Here is a 24,539-nt window from a genome sequence, read left to right on the forward strand (position 1 = left end):
CAAAAGTAATCCCTTGTTTCTTAATTTCTCAACTTTCTCAACTTACAACATCAATTATATACCAAATATTTACAATGAAGTTGACTGCACAATCCACACACAGGTGTTATCAGTGAATCTAGACGAGTTGACACATGAAGCACTCAAATAGTGTCCTTATGCCAAGAAGCACTCAAACAGTGTCCTTATGCCAAGTATCAGCCATGCATTTCGCAATAGCTGGAAAAAGAAAGACAATGAACACAAACCACCTCCTAAGACTAGCAACTAAATGGTAATTACTAATTTGTTTGTGTTAATTGTTATAATATTATATATATATATATATATATATATATGTATATATATATATATATATATATATATATATGTCTGATAATTTGTGTATAGGCAGGTATGATTCCTTCTAGACCTTTAAAACTTCTCAACACTTCTAAGTTTATCTTCTAAAATTCTCATTGCATCAACAGAAAGCCTACACCCAACAATCCCATCTATACTTCCATCAGAAACCATAACAGGAAGCTCCCACATAGGAAAAAGTAGCCTTGAATTACACAAACAAACCCCTTCACGAGCCCCTGAGAACACCGGTTCAGCTTCTTGTACAACTAAACCCACCAAGGGCAGCTTCACCAGATCCTCAAAAGCCTCAGTAGCATCATTAACACATAGCAGCAACTTCACTGGATCCAAATCGGTTAAAAAAGTCTTCCAATTTTGCCCTTGATCATGCTGGACTCCAACTATTTAATACAAATCTACTCAAGCCAATTGTTTTGAATAACCCACACTTAAAGGATTGTGATTGCCACAATGTGTATACACAGGCTTCAATAATAACGTAGGCCAACTGTTTTGAAGATATGGTCAATTGACTTTAAAATTTAAACTACTCCCACCTTTGTATAAGCATAAATAGTCATTAAACTAGTCTTAATACTTTGATTATTTAAACTATCTTTTGAAATGAACATAAACATTAATCAATGGGCCATGGATTTTGATTCAATGAAAAAAGATCCCATACATTCCATGGGTCCATGGGCCCATTAATTATCCTAAATAGGGCCTATAAAAAATAAAGACAAAGTTCATTCAATTATTCATAAAAGTACTAAATAGAAGCATTATGTTGTGTGCAGAGAAATAATGCAAGCTGTAAGATTCTCACCTGCATTTCAGTGAGGTCATTTCCTTTTTCTTTTTGTCTGATTGTGTTTTTTTTATTTTAGTTTTAGTACTTAACTAATCATTTTCTATTTATTATGTTTCACTTTCTTCTTCATTTTTTTATAAGTTTTGGGTTATGTTTGATATGATGGAATGGAATAAGCATAGTAATGGAATGGATTGTTACATTCCATTATCATGTTTGGCTTGATTGATAAAATGGAATGAGACATTCAAACTTGTTTTTTGTTATCTACAGTTAGATAAGTAAATGGATATAAATTGGCAGATAAAGAAAAAAAATTATTATTTTATAAAATTGAACTTTATTCAGTTAAGGACTTATTGTTTTGTTGTGTTTTGCAGATAATTCATGATTTAGATCATCTAGCCACAGAGGTTTGTGGGAACTACATCGAACACATGTTAAAGATTATAAATTCATGCTCTACCCAAGTTGTTGACATTGTTAAAAACAGCATCTTACAAGGGGGACAATCTCTTAAAGATCTTGTCCCTTCTGTCATTGATTCAATCATTGAAACATTAGTTGAAAAGTCAAACGAGGTACATTTTTTTTAAAAAACTTTTTTTTGCAACATCATCCATCGCTAATAAAAAAACATTCTTTGATACATAATTACAGGAACTGGAACAACTACACGGGATAGTTGTTGCTTACAGAATGACCAAAAAACCACCTCCTATGAGACATTCCCATTATGTCTCGGGGGTGTTGCGCCCCTTGAAGGTATATTGTTTTGTTTTTCTCAGCATCCTATTTTCATTTCTTCTTATTACAATACTTTTTAATAAGAGAGTGGACAGGTTTTTGTGGAGGGTGAAAGAGCTATGACATATTTAACAGAGGATAGAAGAGGTAAACTGATAGAAGGTGCTGCAGTGAAGATTACTGGGCGTTATAATGATCTGGCTACTGATATTGTCAACACAGCAAGAAAAATTTAGATGAAGTTATACGGTTAATTGCAGCTGCCCTATATACATCTCCAGCAATCATCATGCAACTCTTCAAATTAAAGTGCAATATCAAATTAAAATTTAGATGAAGTTATATGGTTACATCATGATGTATTATATCATCCATTGGTGTACATGTTTAGGGAGGGCCATTACATCGAGTCCTTCATAAATGTCTTAGATGCCATATAACTTCCTACATATTCTTTGTCATACATTAAGAATCTAGCTGAGTAGAAGCTATATAGGCTTCTGTGAAATAGAAAATAAGGTAAGATGATAACAAGCTTGGATCAAATGCTTCTGTGAAATCCTTCCATGTTAAATGATTCCCAACAAGATCCAAGAAAGTCTTGAAAGATGATAACTGTAATCGAAACTAAACCACGGAATTCTGATTCACTATGTCTTTGTTCCCTTGACAACGGGAATGGAATCATATACACTTCAAATCCTTTATATGAGGAACATTATGTGACTCCTGAAAACAATCTTAGGATTATATTCGAGCAGTATTACTTGATGGATTAATAGAAGTAGCCACTAGACAAGCTCATGTTTCCTCAAGTTCCCCCAAATCTGTATTCAAGAGAGGGTTTTCAATATATCATGCTTCATTAAACCATGTTTTGTTCGACCAGTTTATTAGAAAGAAGCTGGTAGCAAGTGCTAAGGAAAGCATAAAGCAGAAAGCTAGATATTCAGAGATCTACAACAAGATGCAAACAGTTTTCATAGAAATTGATAGATCTCCGATTGTAAAGCTTCAGTATATTAAGTGTTAAACACGAGAAATAGCAACACATTTTCATAATTTTCAAAGTATACTTTTCTAACTTGTTGTCCTACATTACAAACAACTACGATAGTTAAAGAACTAAAGGACTTACAAGAAGCAGTGATGAAAGTAGAAGATGGAGAAGAAAACAGAAAGGGGAAGTTTGATCCTCAGGAGCACAGTGATGCACACTTATCTGTGAGAGTTAATGAACAAAGAGTCAGCAATCTACTGCAAAAGCTTCTTTTAGCAAGATCTATATGTGCACTGCCACTTATAAAGTTAATACCAACATCAGTTCTTTGGGGCTATTTTGCTTACATGGCCATTGATAGTCTTCCCGGAAATCAATTTTAGGAAAGGATCTTGCTTCTCTTTATCCCCTCTAGCAGAAGATACAAGTAAGTTCTTTCATTTTTTGAGTATTAAGATTAATCACAATTCTACAGCTTTTTTTTGTGTCATCTCAACTCTAACTTAAAAACCCAAAAATCTTTGCATCTTCACCATAAGAAAACCTTTTCCTCGTCTTAGTGGTCGATGGGTCCAATCCCATTACTATGCTTATTCCATTCCATCATATCAAACAGAACCCAAAACTTATAAAGGAAAATGAAGAAGAAAGTGAAACATAATCCTATTGGAATTTGGTTTAGTTTTTTATGTTGAGACATATATTGAAGCTACATATATTCAGGTTAGTTATAATAAATTTAATTTCAATGAATGGATCTTCATTAGTGTCTTTTCACCAATCTTGTCCTAATGGTAACCATTAAAGCACCTCTGTATTAACAGTTGATCTGTTGTGAACCAAGAGTTGTTGTGGAAAGAGAAGTGCTTTTGGAAGACTTGTCACTTTGAACTAGAAACTCATCCCTTGCACCACTTTCTGAATGCAACATTCCATACTATAAGTAGAACCCCACTAAGCGTACATCAATACAAGGTCTTTTTTAACACCTAAACATATTAAATTTCATAATTATTATTTATTACATTAATGCTTTTAATATGTTCGTTACTTGCTTACTCCAACAGTTCTCATTGGTCGATTGGTTAATGCCCACCAACATCTCCTAGCACTAAGGATATCAGATTATCTTGGAATACACCAAGTTCTGTGATATTTCCAATACCAATGATAAGGAAGAATTACAATCTGGTGTTATGGAAGGAGTCAATCTCTTTGGGAAGTAATGGAGCCAAAAGAAGGTAGTCTACTCTAGGTGCAGTTTGTTATTATTCTATTGGTGATTTGAAGCATGGAGTTGATGCCTCCTGCAAGTGAAGTTACTTAGTTGGAATTTTTGATGTACATAGTAGATTAGATGCAAATTTATATATTGTAAGAAATAGAATTGTATGACATTAAATTTATGTAATGGATTCTATTTTTTGTATATGATATTTTATTTTCTATTATGAAACATTAAATACAAATTTAATTTCAGAATAAGTAAACCTATAAAGAATATTTTTTTTAAACATTTAAAATTATGATACGCAAAACTGTGTGTCATCTTCATTTATGACATGGCCTTTCTTGACAGGCGCTTTCTTGATATGCATTGTGTGTCATTAACACGCGCGTCGTAAGGTTATGACACGCGAATGCGTGTCGTCTTCCTTTATGACAAGGCCTTCCTTGATACGCACTGTGTGTCGTAAATGTGCGTCGTAATTGCGCGTCGTCTCTCTTTATGACAGGGCCTTCCTTGACGCCCATTTGCGCGTTGTCTGAGCCTTTTACGAAGCGCAATGAGCGTCGTAAAAGGCTGTTTTTCTAGTAGTGGCACTTTATGTTGGAGCAGCTATGGAGGCATATCATCAGACTTCGGTTTGTTGATAGTAGTTGTTCCAAGCACATGATAGCGGACATCTCTCAACTGTACAACACTTAGAACTTTGTTTGAGAGTATGTGTCCTTTGCGGGAAAGGGAGAAAGGAGAGGATCACAAATGGGATTTGTATTTAATGATGTGAAAAATTCTTGGATGTATTCCGAGATTGAAATATGCGTGTTATTCTCAAATCATCTGGTTGCAACTTAAATTGGTGAATTACGGTTTGAGTTTTCTTCTCGATACTCCTGAGTATTTCTTAAAATGATACGTTTTGAAGACAATATTTTTTGTTCTTATAGTTTTTCGCTTGTAGGTATTGTTTGGGAAGTGAGATGAAGCTTAGTGTTAAAGGGCAATCTGAAATTCGTATAATGCACTAAAGCTAAATTGTTTAGAATTTGTGCTCAATGTGGTGGTAGGCACGAAGGATATAAAATGACTAGATGTAGATTGACAATAAAAGGACTTGACAATATGGACTTAGATAGTTCTATTTGGACTGACAATACGACTCTTGGGTAGATTCAACTTTGAGATAAACATGGGAACCTGTGGGATACATTAAAATTCATATGTATCTAGAACTGTGGCTCATCATTTCCTCAGTGTACGAACTTATGTCCTTAATTCTTTTACTGATAGGGCGACTGGCGGGTTCTGATAAAGTAGGTATGTAGGAAATTATTTTCTTGCTTTCTATTTGTTAGACATATGTTGCCTCCTTTGCACGATTGGAACATATCCGACCTGGAATGCAACATATGCAACTCTATCTCTAGGCATCTTCGTATATATGCGATTCTTTCTATCTTTTTGGATGAGATCCGACTTGGAACATAGGATATGCAACATTCTACCTCTTAATCCCTCTATCTGTGTTAGTCACATGTTGTCCCCTCTGCGTGATCGGAAGATCTGACCTAGGGCACAACATATGCAATTATATATCTTACTTCTCTCTTAATGATTAAGTACTCACCTAAGGTAAGGAATTCTTTGGAAGTTCTTGATTACCGGGGTATGTTGAGAAATGGGGAACACGTTCTAGTACATTTAAAATTGAACTACTTAAAAGGTTGTCTATAGATCTCGCTATTGAATTTAAGTGGAGAACAATATCCTTGATCGTCATCAGCTAAATGGTCCATTTAGGAGTATAGGTACAATGTCTTGTCACTTATAATTTGTCCAATTTGTCAATATCCTTTGTGTTTAAGTAGACCAAAATACTGGTGATTGACCAGATTTAGACATGCAGGTGTGTGCTGATAAATGATACTGAATTGCCTGATAAGTTTGATCCCAAATCAATCTTAAGGTTAACAATTAGTTTTGTTTTTGTTAAATTTGTTCAAAGTTTTCCTATATGCAAAAATTTAGAGGGGGGGATTAAAAAAAATCAAACAAAAATCATAAATTCCAAAAATCCAAAAATACTTTTATTTCTATTTTATTCTTTTTCAGAAAATTGGAAAAATCCAAAAAGTATCGGGTGCTGATTTTTTGTAGTCTTGTTTGTCTTAAAAAGTGAATTCAAAGGAAGATGAGATTGTATCAGTAAAAGAGACTCAAGGAGGTTGTACTTTCATAGATACTGCGATAAGTCTCCATCTAAGCCAAGGCTGGGTCCTTGAACAACTGTGGCGAGAAGGGTCTTTATGATTTTGTGATCCCCAAGGACCTTTTAGTTGTAACGACTCAAATTTTAAATGAAAATTTTCATTGAAGAACGTTCATTCGAAGGAATAAGAAATGAAGATTATTCTTTCAACATACAATCTTTCAACCCTAGAAGCATGGTCAAGCTGTATTTGAAGATTATGTTGTAACGACCCAAATTTTACAAAGAAATTTTTCATTTTTAATTAATAAAACACATTTTGCATAAACCATGAAATCCCAACTTAATTGTTTTCAAATCAACATTCATTACAACTTTATTTAAATCATCAGAGTATCCCCAAAACACATCAGTGAAAGAGAGATAGAGTGCACGCCGCGCCATCACGCCTTACCCTTGTCCTTGGGCTTAGATGTACCTGAAAACAAATCAACAACATGTAAGCAAAACGCTTAGTGAGTTCCCCAAAGCATACAACACACAATACACACACATATTATGTTAGCTAATTAAGCCTACACACATATCACATAAGCCATGCATACATAAAACCTTGTAAGAATTCTATGGCGTGCCCCACATGGTCTTTACCTAGGACTGCCACGGGCTACCCCACATGGTCTTATATCCAATGTCACGGGCTACTCCACATGGTCTTTACCTAGGACAACCATGGGCTACCCCACATGGTCTTTACCCAGGAATGCCATGGGCTACCCCACATTGTCTTCCATCCAATGCCACGGGCTCCCCCCAAGGTCTTCCATGCAAAACACACAATCACATATCATACCAAATCACAGAGTGACTAACACAAATATCATTATCACATAATGGGCCAACATTGGTGCGTTAGACCCATGGGTATGGTGAGAAGGCTCACCTCTGTCCGCTCAACACGAAAGCTACTCTCCTAACAGTTTGTAACCTTCTGTGCTGAATAATAATATTAATCAATGTTTGGAATTTAATTAATCAAAGGAAACCCAAACTCTAAACCCTTCAATGAGGCCCAATATCCTTCCTTTGTTAGTGGACCCCAAAGTCCAAGTCCAAGATCATTAATGGGCCTATTGGCCCAATAAGGCCCAATCAATATGTCCATGACCCATAACAGATGAAATGACTCATAATTCCCAGAATATAACCATATCTAATACCCAAATGAGGCCTAGTAGCTCAAAGGCCCAAAACAGATTTGGGCCCATCCGTGATGCGTACGCTTAAGGTACTATCCCAGTACGCGCAGCGTACTAGGGTCTTGGGAATACGTGAAACATACCCTAGGTTACGTCCAGCGTACTACCAGGTTAAGCATTTTCTCCATTAAGTGCTTAATACTCGATTCCTTTACGTCCAAAAGCCAGATCTAAGTTTGCTAAGGCGTCCTAAGGCATAAAGTTGGCAACTTTATTCCTTTGCATGCCTCATATACACCCAACACCTCCATTAAGACCTTTACAAAGTCTTTAACCCATGCATGAGGCCAAAACTCGCATCAAGACTCCATTTTTATGATATTAAAGGACCAATGGACGTCAGATCTGTCATTCCCATCTTTTGGAGTTGCTTAACTCACAAGTGGAGGTCCGGAATCAACCAAAGGGACAAAACTAGAAAACCCTAGCTAGATCTAGAGATTTAAGTGGAAAGGTGAAAGCCTTTTACCTCTAAAAGCTTTTGCAAGATGACCAAGATACAGATTCTTGAAGCACCAAATACTTCCTCTTCTTCAAAGAACTCTAAAATGGCCATAAAAACCCACTACTTAAGCTCAAAACCCTCACACACAAAAGCTCAGTTGAAAGTAGACGAAATGTGGCTAAAGAGGCGGATAGGGTTTTGTCTAAGAGGCTAAAGAATGTTTAAATAGGCGATAAGTCCGAGAGTGTCACACCCCGAAAACCTAAGGCGGAAACATTTCCGGGGCGGACTCCACGTTGAGTATCAAATCCAATGCACATAGTAAGTAAAGTAAACAACCATTACATTACATATTAAAGTTTACATTTGTTTGATAGTAACGTTGTACATTCGTAATACATAGTATATGTAAACCAAAGTAAAGACGAGTCTTCGGGACGCTCCGTCTTCTCTAAAAGGATCACTAGGTACCTGTCTAATGTTGACCTGAGAATACAAGCAGTTTGGAAATCAGCATAAAGCTGGTGAGTTCATAAGATGTTTGTTTTGTGAAATGGTACGAGTTTCCTTTGGTTTAACGAAAAGTTGTTATCCAAGAAAATCCCATATTTTCTAAAAAGTAAAGGTTGGTTGATTATTAGGTTACACGGTTCTGGTTATGTTTAACTAAGATCCCAGAAAAGTCCCATACTTTCCTGATTGTATATTACTAATTGTGAAAGATATAAATTTATCTAGTTTATTACACCTTTCTAGTTATGTAACGTTTTCCCCAGGAAAGTCCCATACTTTCCTAAAAGTAATTTTTAGTTATTGAATTTCGATATACTGATTGATTTCCATTTGTACCTATTGTATGAACTAGGCATTCTGATATCCTAATGGTGTTATCCTGAAGTATACTTAGATACATATCTTCGTATTCGTGTTCTTATTCTTAAACGTATTCTTATACTTATTCGTGTTCGTATTCATATTCGTAGTCGTATTCGTTTCCCTAATCCTACTCCTATTACTATTCATATTCGTATTCGTATTCGTATTCGTATTCATAGTCGTATTCGTTTCCCTAATCCTAATCCTATTACTATTCGTATTCGTATTCGTATTCATATTCGTATTCGTATTCGTATTCGTTCTGTTCCTAGTTATAGTTTCGTATTCGTTCTGTTCCTAGTTATAGTTTCGTTATTCGTTATGTTCCTAATTATAGTTTCGTTATTCGTTCTGTTTGATGATTAGTATGAATTATTCGTAGATTATGAAACATAGTTTAGATTGTAACATTTTATCAAGAAATCTATGATTAGTTTGAAAGTTAACTTCGTAATTCGAACTATTTAATAAACAAAGTTATTGATATTAGAACATACAGAATGAAATCAATTGAAAAGAAAATGATAAGTTGGAGTACAAGATTTCCTTGTACTTTTGATTGTATTCCCCCCTGAAAACAGTGAAAACAGTTGAAAAAGGGTAGGGGTATGAACTCACCGGTTGAGAAACGCGACGTTCCGGATGCTAAGTGTCAATTCAAGGCTTGATAACACGCGAGGTTCCTATGTAATACGAAATGATATACAAATATATATCTAATTAGATTTGTAAACTCTAATTAGATATGATATTACACTCCATGAGCGAAAACACCTCAAAACGGGTGTTTGGAGTGACCCGGGTGACATCTACGGACGGGAATTGAAGCGAGGGACTTGGAATTTGAGTTTACTCCCCAAGAGTAAACTCCCTAATGAAGTTTACGGCCTAAACACCCATTCCCCATGAGTTTACGGTCGTAAACTCATGGTGAGGTGGTTTATGGTGATTAATGGGTCACAAATGGATATTAACACTTGGAAATGCTTGGAATAATTTTACCTAAGGCTTGGATTGAATTAAAATCACCAAATACAACCCTTAAGGGAGTTTACGGCCTTGGCATGGGGCCTATGGCCGTAAACTCTCATATCTCCTTGAATAATTGTTTTTAAAGTCCCAAAATTAATCACATGTGATTCTAAAAATTCCTACAAGCCTAGAAATGAATTTTGGGCACCATTTGACATGCTTTTAGGAGTTTACAGCCATGGAGCACCTTCTATGGCCGTAAACTCTCAAATGATGAGTTTTGATGTGTTTAAGGTCCTTAAACTATTTTTGGTTGGTCCTATGATTTATTCCAAGGCTTTTGGTGGTGTTGGATGGCTTTCTAACACCTTAGAAGTGAGTTTACACCCTTGTTTAAGGAGTTTACGGCCCAAGCACACGCCTTGGATGTAAACTCACACAAACTCTTCAAAATTCATGCCTAAGGTGTTCTAGGTCCATTTCCAATATTCTAAATGTCGTATCTAAGTCTTGATTGAGTCATGGAAGGGTTTAAGGGCTTAAAACCCCCTTAAATATGGGTTTACGGCCTAAGCACCATTCTGGGCCGTAAACTCATATATAAGCCTCTAAATTAATTATAAATCTCGAATTTGAAGGTCCAATATGATACAAAATGAGTATAGGAAGGTACCTTGAAGATTTGAGACCTTAAACTCAAGATTTAGACCTTTAAACTTGGATTTAGGAGAGAGGTTAGAGAGAGAGTAGTAAGAGATAGAAAAATCTTCAAATGATAGCTTGAACATGCTTAAATAGGTCCTAAGTTCGGGACACGGTGGAATTCTACCCGATACCGACGTTAAACATGGCTTTTGGTCGCACCCGATTAAGTTGCCGTTACCCGATATGGTTGATTCTAGAAATGTTATGATCGCTAATACTAGGCGTTAGAATGAGTTCTAAGGGTATTAGGACACTCATTAATTCATAAAATAAAATCCACATTAATGACTTAATTAATTGACGGAAATCGGAAACGAAATCGGAAACGGCGATTGGATGATCGAAACGAGTCGCGAAAAGGGGTACAAGCAATGAAACGAAATTTTGGGTTGTTACATTATCCCCCCGTTAGAGGGAATTTCGTCCCGAAATTCAAAGATTTGAACACAAATTGTGAAGTGAAAAGAGATTTGAGGATGAATCTACTGCTTCGGGTCTTCACGCTTCCATGTGGAATCGAGTCTCCACTTGACGTTCCAGTGAACCCTCACTATCGGGAAGCGTCTAGGTTTCGTTGGGTAAATGCTTCTTAAAGACCGAGACGTGAAGTACCAGAGGAATGTTACTAAGTTCCGAGGGTAATCGAAGTTTGTAGGCTACGGAATCAATCGTAATGAGGATTTCGAAAAGTTCTATGTTCCTTGGGATAAGTGTTTCAGAATGTAACATGCCATCTTTCTCATTGTTGGCTACCTTCCTGGTTTTGAGGCTGGGGTCCACCTCCTGAACTATCGGGGTTCGTTTGCGACATGGCTGCTGAAAATGCTGCAGTTCAAACTGACTGAAGAGTTTCTAGGTCGATTTGAAGAGAAGGTGGTGGTGGAGGGTTGTTGTTGGTTTTTGAGCTGGGTCTCCTTCTTGGAGGCATCTTGATCTAATGAGATCAGGAAAGAGAGGATGGTAAGTCCTCTGAATTGAATCAAGAGATATGATACAAAGGATATCTCTTTATGACATACATAGAATTCTATTAAGCGATAAAGCAGGAAGGAGTTATCAAAACAGAAAAATTATCGCTTAAAAGGATGATTGAGGAGCAACGCTGGGATGAGGAATTAACGGATTTGGCTCGAGAAATACTCCCATAGTATTTCATGATTCGCTGCAGCGACGGCTCATTGTTTGAGTATTGGGTAAGTTTTAGGCATGCCGTACATCACAGTCACTCCCAAGCACATGTTGGCCGTGTCTCGAATGAATATAGTTGGCCAGGCTATATTGATCCTAGACACGACTACATAACTACCCGGGTTTAACCGCAACGTACAACACCCATTTACTTATGTTTTGTTCTACTTGTAGTTACGGATTTCGACGGTCGGGTATACTTGTATACTATTGAAAATACTTATATTTGAGGTATACTTTTAGTTCAGAGCACTTAGGCCCTTTAGTGTTTATAGTTTTATACCATGTAAGGTTTGGTAAACTCCATTCACTATAAACAAGGGCTCTGATACCAATCTGTCACACCCCGAAAACCTAAGGCGGAAACATTTCCGGGGTGGACTCCACGTTGAGTATCAAATCCAATGCACATAGTTAGTAAAGTAAACAACCATTACATTACATATTAAAGTTTACATTTGTTTGAAATTAACGTTGTACATTCGTAATACATAGTATATGTAAACAAAAGTAAAGACGAGTCTTCGGGACGCTCCGTCTTCTCCAAAAGGATCGATAGGTACCTGTCTAATGTTGACCTGAGAATACAAGCAGTTTGGAAATCAGCATAAAGCTGGTGAGTTCATAAGATGTTTGTTTTGTGAAAATGTACGAGTTTCCTTTGGTTTACCGAAAAGTTGTTATCCAAGAAAATCCCATATTTTCTTAAAAGTAAAGGTTGGTTGACTATTAGGTTACACGGTTTGGTTATGTTTAACTAAGATCCCAGAAAAGTCCCATACTTTCCTGATTGTATATTACTAATTGTGAAAGATATAAATTTATCTAGTTTATTACACCTTTCTAGTTATGTAACGTTTTCCCCAGGAAAGTCCCATACTTTCCTAAAAGTAATTTTTAGTTATTGAATTTCGATATACTGATTGATTTCCATTCGTACCTATTGTATTAACTAGGTATTCTGATATCCTAATGGTGTTATCCTGAAGTATACTTAGATACATATCTTCGTATTCGTGTTCTTATTCTTAAACGTATTCTTATACTTATTCGTGTTTGTATTCATATTCGTAGTCGTATTCGTTTCCCTAATCCTACTCCTATTACTATTCGTATTCGTATTCGTAGTCGTATTCATTTCCCTAATCCTACTCCTATTACTATTCATATTCGTATTCGTATTCGTATTCGTATTCGTATTCGTAGTCGTATTCGTATTCGTTTTGTTCCTAGTTATAGTTTCGTATTCGTTCTGTTCCTAGTTATAGTTTCGTTATTCGTTCTGTTCCTAATTATAGTTTCGTTATTCGTTCTGTTTGATGATTAGTATGAATTATTCGTAGATTATGAAACATAGTTAAGATTGTAACATTTTATCAAGAAATCTATAATTAGTTTGAAAGTTAACTTCATAATTCGAACTATTTAATAAACACAGTTATTGATATTAGAACATACAGAATGAAATCAATTGAACAGAAAATGATAAGTTGGAGTACAAGATTTCCTTGTACTTTTGCTTGTATTCCCCCCCCCCCCCTGAAAACAGTGAAAACAGTTGAAAAAGGGTAGGGATATGAACTCACCGGTTGAGAAACGCGACGTTCCAGATGCTAAGTGTCGATTCAAGGCTTGATAACACGCGAGGTTCCTATGTAATACGAAATGATATACAAATATATATCTAATTATATTTATAAACTCTAATTAGATATGATATTACACTCCATGAGCGAAAACACCTCAAAACGGGTGTTTGGAGTGACCCGGGTGACATCTACGGACGGGAATTGAAGCGAGGGACTTGGAATTTGAGTTTACTCCCCAAGAGTAAACTCCCTAATGAAGTTTACGGCCTAAACACCCATTCCCCATGAGTTTACGGTCGTAAACTCATGGTGGGGTGGTTTATGGTGTTTAATGGGTCACAAATGGATATTAACACTTGGAAATGCTTGGAATAATTTTACCTAAGGCGTGGATTGAATTAAAATCACCAAATACAACCCTTAAGGAATTTTACAGCCTTTGCATGGGGCCTATGGCCATAAACTCTCATATCTCCTTGAATAATTGTTTTTAAAGTCCCAAAATTAATCACATGTGATTCTAAAAATTCCTACAAGCCTATAAATGAATTTTGGGCACCATTTGACATGCTTTTAGGAGTTTACAGCCATGGAGCACCTTCTATGGCCGTAAACTCTCAAATGAAGATTTTTGATCTGTGTAAGGTCCTTAAACTATTTTTGGTTGGTCCTATGATTTACTCCAAGGCTTTTGGTGGTGTTGGATGGCTTTCTAACACCTTAGAAGTGAGTTTACACCCTTGTTTAAGGAGTTTACAGCCCAAGCACATGCCTTGTCCGTAAACTCACACAAACTCTTCAAAATTCATGACTAAGGTGTTCTAGGTCCATTTCCAATATTCTAAATGTCGTATCTAAGTCTTGATTGAGTCATGGAAGGGTTTAAGGGCTTAAAACCACCTTAAATATGGGTTTATGGCCTAAGCACCATTCTGGGCCATAAACTCATATATAAGCCTCTAAATTAATAATAAATCTCGATTTTGAAGGTCCAATATGATACAAAATGAGTATAGGAAGGTACCTTGAAGATTTGAGACCTTAAACTCTAGATTTAGACCATTAAACTTGGATTTAGGAGAGAGGTTAGAGAGAGAGTAGTGAGAGAGAGAAAAAGCTTCAAATGATAGCTTGGACATGTTTAAATAGGTCCTAAGTTCGGGACACGGTGGAATTCTACCCGATACCGACGTTAAACGGGGCTTTTGGTCGCACCCGATTAAGTTGCCGTTACCCGATATGGTTGATTCTAGAAATGTTCTGATCGCTAATACTGGGCGTTAGAATGAGTTCTAAGGGTATTAGGACACTCATTAAGTCATAAAATAAAATCCACATTAATGACTTAATTAATTGACGGAAATCGGAAACGAAATCGGAAACGGCGATTGGATGATCGAAACGAGTCGCGAAAAGGGGTACAAGCATTGAAACGAAATTTCGGGTTGTTACAGAGAGTTAGGGTTTCGGCCCTCTGTTGCGTACGCCCGACCTACCCTTACGTACGCCCAGCATATGTAAGACTCCTCCACGATCCTTCATGCAGATTATGCTAAGCGTACTCATAAGTATGCCCATCATACTCAAGGGACCAATTATGTTGAAATAGGAATTCTTCGAGGTTTTCAAGTCATACTTGATTTAGGGCGTTACAACTCTCCCCGACTTGAACTAGACTTCATCCTCGAAGTCCATAGCTGTAAAAAGATCAGGGTAATGCTCCCGTATCTCTTCCTCCGGCACCCAAGTCCATCGGAACCCTTGTGGTGCTGCCGTTGCAACATTACCAGCTTCACTTCCTTGTTCCGAACACCCTTTGTCTTCCTATCTAAGATTGTGACTGATCTTTCGATATAATTCAGACTCCCATCTACCTGAATGTCATCCAAGGAAATAAGCGCAGACTCGTCAGCAACACACTTCCGAAGCTACGATACGTGGAAGGTGTTGTGAATCTGACTAAGCTTCTCTGGCAGCTCTAAGCGATATGCCACCTTGCTCACTCGGTCTGTGATCCTGAATGGGCCTATGAATCGAGGCCCCAACTAGCCCCTCTTTAGAAACCTGATAATCCCTTTCCTAGGCAACACCTTTAGCAATACAAAATCCCCCACCTGAAACTCGAGATCCGAACGCCGTCGGTCAGAATAACTTTTCTGACGGCTCTGCACAACTCGCAACCGGTCACGTACCTACTAAATCAATTCGGTAGTCTTGAGCACTACCTCAGTGCTCCCCATGACCCGATGCCCAACCTAGTCCCAACACACTAGGGTCCTGTACCTCCGACCATATAACATCTCGAATGGAGCTGGGTCAATACTAGCATGATAACTATTATTGTACAAGAGCTCTGCCAGTGGAAGGTATACATCCCAACTCCCTCCAAAATCCAGCATGCATGCATAAAGCATGTCCTTTAGCGTCTGGATCGTTCTCACACTCTGACCGTCAGTCTGAGGGTGGCGATGTATTGCAATGCAGTTGAGTGCGCATTTCCTCATGGAACTACTTCCAAAACCTGGAAGTAAACTGAACATTCTTGTTGTAGACTATATACACGGACACCCCGTGTCTAGCCACCTCCTCTTGTACATAAATATCTACCAACTTCTCCGTGGATATACCCTTGGAAATCGGAATAAAGTGGGCACTCTTCGTTCGTCTATCTACGATCAACCATATAGCATCCACTCCCCTCGCCATCCTAGGCAACTTCGTGATGAAGTCCATGGTGATCTATTCCTATTTCCACATGGGAATGAATAGCAGCTGAACCTTGCCATGAGGCCGCTAATGCTCGGCCTTGACCTTCCTATAGGTCAAGCACCACTCCATGAACCAGGAGATCTCCTGCTTCATGTAGGGTCACCAATAACTCAACCTCAAGTCCCTATACATTTTTTTATCCCCTGGGTGTATAGAGAACTTGGAGTTATGTGCCTCCTCTAATAGCCTCTGCCTCACTCCCCCTATCACTAGTACCCGTACTCAGCCACACTGCGTCAAAAGGCCGTGGCTATCCTTAACAAACGAAGGATATTGTCCCCCGTATTTTCTCTATCTTCCAATTCTCTTTCTTCGCCCACTCGACCTAGGCCTCCCTGATCATATCCAACAAAGGAGAAATTACAGTCATCCTCATTCAAATGTCCCTAATCGGGGTCGTCGCTGTCTTGCGGCTCAATACATTGGCCACCACGTTTCCCTTCCCCGTGTGGTAAAGGATCTCACAATCATAATCCTTCAGCACATCCAGCCACCTCCTCTGTCACATGTTGAGGTTCTGTTGATCCATCAAAAACTTTAGACTCTTATGATCGGTATAAGTGGTGAACCACACTCCATATAAATAGAGCCTCAAAATCTAGAGGGCAAACACCACTGCCTCCAATTCCAGGTCATTAGTGCGGTAATTCGCCTCGTGAAGCTTCATCTGTCTCGAGGCGTAAGCAATCACATGCCCCCTCTGCATTACTACCCCACCTAACCCTGAAATCGATGAGTCACAGTACACCACTAAATTATCCAACCCCTTAGGTTGATCTAGAATCGGAGCCTCGCATAACCTCCATCTCAGGGTCTCAAAAGCCATTTATTGATCCGCACCACACTGAAAAGTCAAAGTCTTCATGGTCAAGCGGGTCAATGGCATAACAATCTTAGAGAAGTCCTGGATAAATCTCCGATAGTATCCCGCTAAACCCAAGAAGCTACGAATCTCTGATGCATTCCTCAGTACTTCCCACCGCATCAAAGCCTCAACCTTGGCTAGATCAACCGAAATACCATCTTGATTGATGACATGCCCCAAAAACTGTACACCCTGCAGCCAGAAATCACACTTAGAGAACTTTGCATAAAGTTTTCCCCCTTCAGGGTCTCCAGGACCTCCCTCAAATGTTGTTCATGCTGCTCCCTGGTGTTAGAATGGCATGGATGTCATCAATAAATAAGATTACCGACCGATCCAGCATCGGGCTACACACTTTGTTCATGAGGTCCATGAATGTTGTTGGGGCATTGGTTAGCCCAAATAGCATCACCAAACACTCATAGTGCCCATAACTCATCCTGAAAGCCATCTTCGGTACATCCTCATCCCGAATCCTCATCTGATGATACCCCGACCGAATATCAATCTCGGAAAACCAAGACGCACCCTGTAGCTGATCAAACAAGTCATCGATCCTCGACAACAGATAATGGTTCATCACTGTCAGTTTGTTCAGTTCCTTGTAATCGATTCACATCCTATGGGATCCGTCCTTCTTTTTCACGAAAAGGATCGGTGCTCCCCCTCCCCATGGGGAACTGCTCGGACACATGAACCCACGGTCCAACGGCTCCTGAAGGTGTGTAGATAACTCCTAAAAATCTGGTGGTGCCAACAGAAATGGTGCCTTTGCTATCGAAGAGGCACCCGGAACCAATTCAATGCGAAACTCCACCTACCACTCTAGAGGCACTCCTCGGAACTCTTCGGGGAAAACGTCCCGAAAATCCTGTACAACTAGCACTCCTCGTTATGCTACGGGGAGCCGTAGTACTCACTAGTCAGAGGTTGTTGTGATGCTTCCGGAAGCCGTAGTACTCACTAGTCTGAGGTTGTTGTGATGCTACGGGAAGCCATAGTAATCATTAGTCAGAGGTTGTTGCGATGCTACGGGAAGCCGTAGTACTCACTAGTGAGAGGTTGTGGTAATACTGCCGGAATCCATAGTACTCACCAATCACTAAGAGGTTGTAGTGATACTGCGGGAAGCCGTCGTACTCACCAGTCAGTGAGAGTTGGATGTTGTGCTACGGGAAGACTTAGTACACACTAGTTAGTGAGAAGTTGTTATGATAAAGTACTCTTTGATCAGATCAGGGCGCATAAGAGTTTTAGGCAGGGAGTGGCCCTAATTTATGAGTTTGTGGGGACCTGGTGGTCGGATCAGGGGCGAGATCGGGGTCTCCTCAACGATAGGGGATCATTATGTTCTGAGTAAGGTGTGGGCATTGCAATCCAAAACAATGGGATAAGTGAGGAACGCATGGGTTGCGGGAAACGAGTTTTGAGTTGAGTGCTTCGTTGGGACGAGTGGTTCCAACTCTGGGTCGAACCAAACTCCTGAGTTTGAGTTTGGCTCCGGTGGTGCATTGGATAGGTGGGATGAGGATATGGATTCTGAGGTGGGTTCCATGTTGAGGAGTATTGTTTGTCATCTGATATCTTACACCTGTGTGGGTCAGTACACGGGTACGGGAGGTACCGCAACTTGCATAAAACTAGGAGTAATAAATGACAAAGGTTGGCATTGAGTCGATCTTCAGTTGGGAAGGTAGCATACGCTTGGGGTTAAGCGGACTTCATTACTCGAATGTCACTTTGGGCCGATGTGGTTATAGTAAGAAGGAAACCATGGAGATGGTTGGGATAATGCATCGGATAACCATGGAGGTTCAACTATTGGGTCAAGATCAGACCTGGTAGTCAGTGTTAAAAAGGGATACGAGGAAGGGAGCTGAGGCTTATGATTTTTAGATGTCTAAGGACACTTCAGAGCGAGCACGACTATTCTTTAGGGTTTAAGGGTAGAGAGTTGATAGCAGTTCAGTGGATGATCCCTGATGGGACATGAACCCTTCCGTTTCTTGGGTCGTGATTCAGATGGTTGCTATGTTTGGTATGATGGATCGGTAGTCGATTGTTGGATTATGTCGGGAGGGAATCTAAAGGGTTGGGTTTCCTTCGGGTTTGGGAATCCATGTTGGGATCCAGGTGTCCAGAGAGGATGGAAGCTGTGTGGCATGAGATCCTATCGATGGTGCCATTTGGTTATTGGATTCGATATGTATGTGCAGGAGCGATTTCGAAGGCGAAATCTAATTTAAGTGGGGGAGAATTGTAACATCTGGATTTTCAGGTATTATGTTTCATCATTTATTCTTTTGAGTAAAAGAGAGGGACTCAACGAGTTCAGACGTAGACTCGTCGAGTAGGATCGCGTGCGCTGACTGGATTAATGAACGAACTCGACGAGTCGGAAAGGGTGGACTCGAGGGTCCGAGCTATGGATTGAAACCCTAATTCTCGGGGTCTGTGCCCTATTTAAAGGCCTTGATGGCCTCCATTTCCGGTCACTTAACCCCTGATAAACCCTAGAGATCAGAGAGATCGTTGGTGGTGCAAGAGGAAGGCTAATTCACCATTTCTTGTGTGTTTTAGCAAGAAGGAAGGAAGTAGAACAAGCTAAGCGGGTTGAGGAGCTTGGATCCACTTATATTTGACCAGAGGAAGCTGTTGGAGGTAACAATTTGTGCCATTCTCGTGTTTAGAATGACTCTAGTGGAATCTAGGGTTTTCTTTATGCCCCTTTCAGTTGAAATTGGAGTATGAGAGGTCCCAACGCGAAATGGTTCATAGATATGGACCTTAAGAGGTCCAGAGAGTCCTTACCACTCTGCTTTATGCCATACCTTTTGAGTTATGAGCCTAGGAGGGCATTTTAGAAGTTATTTCACCAAAAGAAGCTTTGGGTGTGTTTCATGTGTACCAAGATTCGACCTTTACGTGATTATTATGCTTGGGAAGGTCAGGTCTATGGATTAGAGAAACGGATCTGACCTCAGAAGGTCATTTAAGTATGATCATGGAAGCAACTTGCCGAGTTCATAACTGGACTCGACGAGTCGATTAGGGGTTGCCCCGCGATTCGTGACAGGAGGAACCCATCGAGTGGAAGGATGACTGGATGACCCAAGAGAGGCTACAAGGATTCAGAGGACCCGCATGGACTCACCGAGTCGCCCATGTGCACTCGACGAGTCGGGACAAAGTTTGACCGTTGACTTTCGTTGACCTTAGGGTTCTGGTGAAGACTGATTCAAGAGATTTCAGATTGGGGTAGAATGGCCTTCTACCCAATCTTAAGAGATGAGACTATGAGAGAGTATTGATCGGGGATGTTATTTGAATAATAGAAGGAGGCTAGGTCGGGACGTTGACCATGAGAGTCTATATGACTTCATTGAGGTGTGTCTTCTCACTATAATGTACCTGGAAGGGCACTTATGTGTGACCGGAAGGTCTTATATGCTAAGAGATGTATGTGCTATATGTTGAGATGTGATATGTATGCGTTATGTATGCTATGTATGATGAGGACCGGAAGGTCGAGAGGATATGTACCAGAAGGTCAGGAGGATATGGACCGGAAGGTCCGGAGGTTATGGACCGGAAGGTAGATACAAGTAGGACCATAAGGTCTTCCAGGATTTGGGACGGAAGTCCCCTGAGACACTTGGACCGGAGAATCCCATAGAGTTATGGCCTGGAAAGGTATATGTGTTGTATGTGGTATTTTGGGGAACTCAATAAGCATTTATGCTTACAGTGTTATGTGTTATGTGTTTCAGGTAGTAGCAATGATCGCCGGAAGGCGCCGGCATGATCCGTACACACTGGCAGAAGATTTATTTTATGATCTTGGGATATGTTTTATCATGATGGCATTTGTTAAATTTGATATTTGAGAATATTGAATGAGTTTTATGTTATTTGAAAAATGATAAATTGTTTTGAAAATTTACGTTGTTACAAGTTGGTATTAGAGTCGTGGTTTGAGGGTTTCTGATGCACCTTCGGGCGTATCTGAACTCAAACTGAGGGTTTGAGAAAAAGTTTTCAGAAAGGAAACAATTTTTCTAAAAGAGTAAAATGGAGCAGTGTGCACGATCAGCCAGCGCCCGAACGGTGATTTCCCAAAATACCCTTACATTATGTGTTATGAGATATGATATGATATGTTATGCATGCTAGAGTAGGCTAGCTATTCATATTAGGAGTAGAGTGTCCTGATATTTGATGCCTTAGCCTAGAAGATTATTGCTGCTATAAGATGCTTAGAGGGTGAGTAGGTAGCAGTGAGAGCTTATGAAAAGTCTACCGAAGGGTAGCCTATGCTTTGCGAGATGTAGAGTACTTGTGATATGGGATCCTAGGAAGGGAGGACTTGGAATGAATGCTAATTCGGTGTGGATGGTAGTATTGGGCCCGTACTACTGAAAACACCGGATCAGTGTGCACTCCAAGTAAGAATCCTTAGGGCACTAAGGAAAAATTAGGGTTGAATTATCGAGTTCGAGTACACTCACTAGTCAGAGGTTGTTGTGATGCTGCGGGAAGACGTAGTACTCACTAGATAGAGGTTGTTGTGATGCTACGGGGAGCTGTAGTACTCACTAGTCAGAGGTTGTTGTGATGTTGCGGAAAGCCATAGTACTCACTAGTCAGAGGTTGTTTTGATGCTACGGGGAGCTGTAGTACTCACTAGTCAGAGGTTGTTGTGATGCTGCGGGAAGTCATAGTACTCACTAGTCATAGGTTGTTGTCATCCTACGGGAAGCCGTAGTACTCACTAGTCAGAGGTTGTTTTGATGCTACGGCAATCCGTAGTACTCACTAGTGAGTGGTTTTGGTGATACTGCCGAAAGCCATAGTACTCACCAATCAGTTAGAGGTTGTGGTAATATTGCGGGAAGCCGTAGTACTCACCAGTCAGTGAGAGGTGGATGTTGTGCTACGGGAAGACTTAGTACACACTGGTTAGTGAGAAGTTGTTATGATAAAGTACTCTTTGATTTGAGTAGGGAGCAGAAGAGTTTTAGGTATGGGGTGGCCCTAATTTATTAGTTTGTGGGGACCTGGTGGTCGAACCAGGGGCGAGATCGGGGTCTCCTCAATGATACAGGATCATTATGTTCGGAGTAAAGTGTGGTCAAGGTAATCCAAAACAATGGGATAACTGAGGAACGTATGGGTTGCAGGAAATGAGTTATGAGTTGAGTGCTTCGTTGGGACGAGTGGTGTCAACTCTAGGTCGAACCAAACTCCCGAGTTTGAGTTTGGCTGTGGTGGTCCATTGGATAGGCGAGATAAGGTTCTGGATTCTTAGGTGGGTTACATGTTGAGGAGTATTGTTTTTCATCTGATGTCTTAGACATGTGTGGGTCAGTACTCGGGTACGGGTGGTACCGCAAGTTGCATGGAACTATGAGTAACAGATGACAAAGATCAGGGTTGAGTCGACCTTTAGTTAGGAAAGTAGCATTCGCTTAGGGTTAAGCGGACTTCATTACTCGAATGTCACATAGGGACGATGTGGTTATAGTAACAAGGAAACCATGGAAACGGTTGGGATAATGCATCGGATAACCCTGGAGGTTCAACTATTGGATCGAGATCAGACCTGGTACTCAGTGTTAAGAAGGAATGTGAGGAATGGAGCTGAGGCTTATGATTTTTAGATGTTTGAGGACACTTCAGAGCAAGCACGATTAATATTTAGGGTTTGAGGGTAGAGAGTTGATAATTCTTTGTTCGTTTGGGTTCCAACAACAGTTCAGTGGATGATCCCTGCTGGGAAGTGAACCCTTCCATTTCTAGGGTCGTGATTCAGATGGTTGCTATGTTTGGTATGATGGATCGGGAGTCGATTGTTGGATTATGTCGGGAGGGAATCTAAAGGGTTGGGTTTCCTCCGAGATTGGGAATCCCTGTTGGGATCCAGGTGTCCAGAGAGGATGGAAGCTGTGTTGCATGAGATCCTATCGATGGTGCCATTTGGTTATTGGATTCGATATATATGTGCAGGAGCGATTTCGAGGGAGAAATCTAATTTAAGTAGGGGAGAATGGTAACATCCGTATTTTCAGGTATTATGTTTGATCATTTATTCTTTTAAGTAAAAGAGACGGACTCGACGAGTTCGTACGTAGACTCGTCTAGTAGGATCCTGTGCGCTGACTGGATTATTGAACGGACTCGACCAGTCGAAAAGGGTGGACTCGAGGAGTCCGCGCTATGGATTGAAACCCTAATTCTCGGGGTCTGTGGCTTATTTAAAGGCCTTGATGGCCTCCATTTGCGGTCACTTAACCCCTGATAAACCCTAGAGAGCGGAGAGATCGTTAGTGGTGCAAGAGGAAGGATAATTCACCATTTCTTGTGTGTTTTAGCAAGTAGGAAGGAAGTAGAACAAACTAAGCGGGTTAAGGAGCTTGGATCCACTTCTATGTTACCAGAGGAAGCTGTTGGAGGTAACAATTTGTGCCATTCTCGTGTTTAGAATGATTCTAGTGGAATCTAGGGTTTTCTTTATGCCCCTTTCAGTTGAAATTGGAGTATGAGAGGTCCCAAGGCGAAATGGTTCATAGACCTCGACCTTAAGATGTCCAGAGAGTCCTTTCCACTCTTACTTATGCCATACCTTTTGAGTTATGAGCCTAGGAGGGCATTTTAGAGGTTATTTCACCAAAAGAAGCTTTGGGTGTGTTGCATGTGTACCAAGATTCGACCTGTATGTGATTATTATGCTTGGGAAGGTCAGATCTATGGATTAGAGAAGCGGATCTGACCTCAGAAGGTCATTTTAGTATGATCATGGAAGCAACTTGCCGACTTCATAAGTGGACTCGACGAGTCGAGTAGGGGTTGCCCCGCGATTCGTGACAGGAGGAACCCATCGAGTGGAAGGATGACTGGACGACCCAAGAGAGGCTACAAGGATTCAGAGGACCCGCGTGGACTCACCGAGTCGCCCATGTGCACTCGACGAGTCGGGACAAAGTCTGACCGTTGACTTTCGTTGACCTTAGGGTTCTGGTCAAGACTGATTCAAGAGAGTTCAGATTGGGGTAGAATGGCTTTCTACCCAATCTTTAGAGATGAGACTATGAGAGTGTATTGATCAGGGATGTTATTTGAATAATAGGAGGAGGCTAGGTCGGGACGTTGAGCACGAGAGTCTGTCCGACTTCATTAAGGTGAGTCTTCTCACTATACTGTACCTGGAAGGGCACTTATGTGTGACCGGAAGGTCTTATATGCTAAGAGATGTATGTGCTATGTGTTAATATGTGATATGTATGCGTTATGTATGCTATGTATGATGAGGACCGGAAGGTCAAGAGGATATGGACCGGAAGGTCAGGAGGATATGGACCGGAAGGTCCGAAGGTTATGGACCAGAAGGTCGATACGGGTAGGACCGGAAGGTCTACCGAGATTTGGGACGGAAGTCCCCTGAGACACTTGGACCAGAGAGTCCCACAGAGTTATGGCCTGGAAAGGCATATGTGTTGTATGTGGTACTTTGGGGAACTCACTAAGCATTTAT

At 40.1% G+C, this 24,539-nt stretch overlaps 1 long non-coding RNA gene across 1 annotated transcript; it reads left to right on the top strand.

Annotated features, from left to right (window-relative positions):
• The first annotated feature begins 1,127 nt into the window (after window positions 1–1,127).
• LOC111917566 (uncharacterized) lies at window positions 1,128–4,223 on the top strand. Its single transcript, XR_006186212.2, has 3 exons — window positions 1,128–1,189; window positions 3,731–3,881; window positions 3,974–4,223. It is a non-coding gene; the product is annotated as an uncharacterized LOC111917566 (long non-coding RNA).
• The last annotated feature ends 20,316 nt before the right edge of the window (window positions 4,224–24,539 follow it).

The sequence above is a fragment of the Lactuca sativa genome, chromosome 8 (genome assembly GCF_002870075.4).
Source record: "Lactuca sativa cultivar Salinas chromosome 8, Lsat_Salinas_v11, whole genome shotgun sequence".
In the NCBI taxonomy this organism is placed as follows: domain Eukaryota; kingdom Viridiplantae; phylum Streptophyta; class Magnoliopsida; order Asterales; family Asteraceae; genus Lactuca; species Lactuca sativa.